A 3,460-nucleotide genomic window follows, 5' to 3' on the forward strand; every position below is an offset into this window, starting at 1 on the left:
TTTCTTTTAAAATTGATTTAAAGTATGATGTAAAATCTTATAATTTTATGATTCAATTTTACGATCTAATTTTCTGACTGCTCTAACGATTTTACCTAAACTCTCGATTTTGATAACACTTGTCCTTATTTTCTCCTTCGCTCGACTAGAAAGGGGTTTTATTTATCTCCTTCCATATCTGGACTGACTCGGGTTACTGATGTCGTTCCGGATTTTTTTAAAAAGCTTTCCAAATTATTTGATTTTTTTTACAAACTGGTAAAATGAAAGGGGCTAAGTGAAAAATATTCTCAAAGCTTCGTTAATGAATACCCTTAATCTGGCACCCAAGGAATATTGTTTTGTTGTTTCTGCAGCGAGGAATAATGGCTGCATCTATAATATTTTATGGATAATAAATTCATATATATATATATATATATATTTTTTTTTTTTTTGAATGCCCTTAATCTGGCACCCAAGGAATATTGTTTTGTTGTTTCTGCAGCGAGGAATAATGGCTGCATCTATTATATATATATATAGGCAAAAAAAACTCCCATAATTATTAAAATCATAAAAAAAAAACACCTCCTATGTTTAAATAATAAAATAACATCCTAATGTATTTCTTATCCTAAAATATTGTATTATATCATATTAAAATAAGTTAGTTCAACTTAATTAAAAATATTATATATACAATGCTTTTATAGCAAAAAAAAATCATCAATTAAAATTATCTAAATTTAATTAAATTATATATAATGACTACTATTACAAGTGTGTTTGGTTCAAATTAGATAATACAAATTTTAAAAAAAAATAGCTTGGTACACGAAGCTCCCATCATGCGGGGTCATGGGAAAATATTCATTGTACGCATTCTTACCCTACTTTTTGCAAGAGGATATTTGGTTTAATTTAGGTAATATAATAAAATATGTTTGTTTGAAGGTTTTAGTGCATAACCTAGTATGATATTTTATCGTATTATCCTTAGTTTAATAATGATAATATTATTATTAATAGTTGATGCGGTGATGATGAGAGACCCCACCCCGCTGCCACGGTGGAGGTCAATGGAGGTCAAAGTCAAGACGGTCAACGGATGGACGGTCTTAGCCGGTCGGATGAACGGTCTTGGTTGGTCGGGCGAGGCATATTCCGACCATGGGTTAAGCACCGACCCACCGTCTCCGACACGGAGTAATTAAACCAACGCTCAAGGGACGCGCAGAAGCCGAGCCGAGCGACTCCTCCGCTCGGCCTAGCAGTAGACTCGATATCAGCCGAACACGCAGACAGCGAATTGCCCCCCTCCCCGAGCGGCTATCCCGCTAGGCCAAGCAATAGATCATGTGGACAGTGGACTTCCGGCCAAGCGGCCATCTCACTCGGCCTAGGAATGGACGACACTTGGACAGGGGATTTTCAGTCGAGAGGCTATCCCGTTCGGTGTGACAGCGGACGCAAGGATATCATAATCCTCGTCGAGTGGCCATTCCGCTCGGCCGAGCAACATATGCAGAGTGATATCCTTCGATATCCTTTTGGGAGCTAGTGTCGCTGACAGGCGACATGGTTAGACAGAGAATCGTACAGCGGAAGCTTCCATTATCACTTCAAAAATATGCTCGGCCTGTTAAGGTACTGTGTCAGGGACACTTTACTAACATGTCGCTTCAGCGAAAACTTGGGATAACATGCTTGCTTTAAGAAGCGTGCACACACGCTACATGAGCCATATATAAAGGGGGGTCTAAACATTGGCAGAAGTATGTTTTTTTCGTGATTTTTACTATTGCGCTACAGTTCTCTTTGCTTCTTCTTGCTTCGCTGGAGACTGACTTGAGCGTTGGAGGGCCATCGTCGGGGACCCCTTCCCTGGCTCAACACTGATGCTGCTTCTTATTTTGTTATTTCTATCTTATTTTCTCGTTAATCCCTCTAAAACTTCACGCCCATAATAATCTATATTCTGCTCGGTGTCAGGTTTTTAGGTTTTACTTGAAATGCAAGGTAGCTTCTTTGAACTGGTGTTGTTGATAAGATTGAGTAGTGCTTTGAGGTGATTAATAAGGTAATTGATAACATTCAGACCCATCTTTTAATTGTTTATGTAGTACTATTTGCTAGTTCCCTCGGGATGGACTAGTGGCTAGTGCATGGGGTGTTGCCACAATGAGGTCTGGATGTCAAATCCTGACTAGTAGTCAGGTTCCTGCCCTCCCCTATGCACTAGTCATTGTCCGGGCTAGTAGCCCCCGTGATTTACCTCCTCCGTGTTAGCCTATGGACGGGTTGGCGGAGGCGCTGGGGGCGAGCGAATCGCCTTTTGCCACAATGTAGTACTATTTACTTATATTTGTTATATTTTAGTTTACAAATGTTACAAAATTATTTCTTAGCAGTGTTTAGAGTTGATATGATATTGTATTTGTGGATATTAAATCTTAGAGAACTAAATCTTGTTTAGAGTTCATATGATAATTTATCTTAAATCTTAGGGAACTAAGTCTTGTTAGTTAATTTATTCTAAATCTTAGGGAACTAAGTCTCAGGGCCGTCTCAAGGTTCAATGAGGCCCTAGGTAAAAAATTTTATTTAGGCTTTTAATAACTTTTTTTTTTAAAAATAAAATTTTGCCTCGCTCTTTTTCAATTGGACTTGGGCCGTCATGGTAGGTTTAATATTTTAAAAATAAAATAATATTTTAAAAATATATTTTTATATAAAATTTAATTTTCTAACTTTTTTATATGTAAAATTATTAATTAAATCTTTATATTCAAGTTTTGATAATATGTTTTTTTCAATTGATAAAATTATTAAATTATTTAATTTTTCTTAAGATAAGTAAAACTTTTGTTGATCTATAGTTTGAATAATAGTTTTATCAATATTATTAAAAAAATTATCTTATCTATTAAGTCGTAATTACTATTATCTTCTTTGTTGATATTAATATTTGATGAATAATATTTATGGTCATTAAAAAGTTCTCGACAATTTTTTTTTCTTGAAATATTATCTTTTAGTGAAATTTTAATTAGTTTTCATTTAAATTTTTAATTGTATTATTTTTTTAGTTTTGATTTTGAATATTATTAATAAATCTTTCAAGTACACCATTCTGAGATTAAATAAATTCTTTTATATTTTTTATACATTTTATATATTCTGAATCAAAATTTAGCAGACATATTTATATTTAAATAATAATAATAAAAATAAAATATAAGTTACTATTATTTTTTCAAAATAAAATTGTTTAAAATTAAATGAATAATAAAACTTGATTTATACCATGTAGTTTCAATTTGATAATATTTCAAAGTTTAATTATTTTCTGTACAAATATAATAAAAACAAATAAATATTAAATTATATTTAGATCGATTAATTTAAGTATATAATCTATTAGATAGTATCTATAAATAATTCTTTCTCAATAGATAATAAAATAATAGAAATACAA

This window comes from Zingiber officinale, chromosome 5B (assembly GCF_018446385.1).
Source record: "Zingiber officinale cultivar Zhangliang chromosome 5B, Zo_v1.1, whole genome shotgun sequence".
NCBI lineage: Eukaryota > Viridiplantae > Streptophyta > Magnoliopsida > Zingiberales > Zingiberaceae > Zingiber > Zingiber officinale.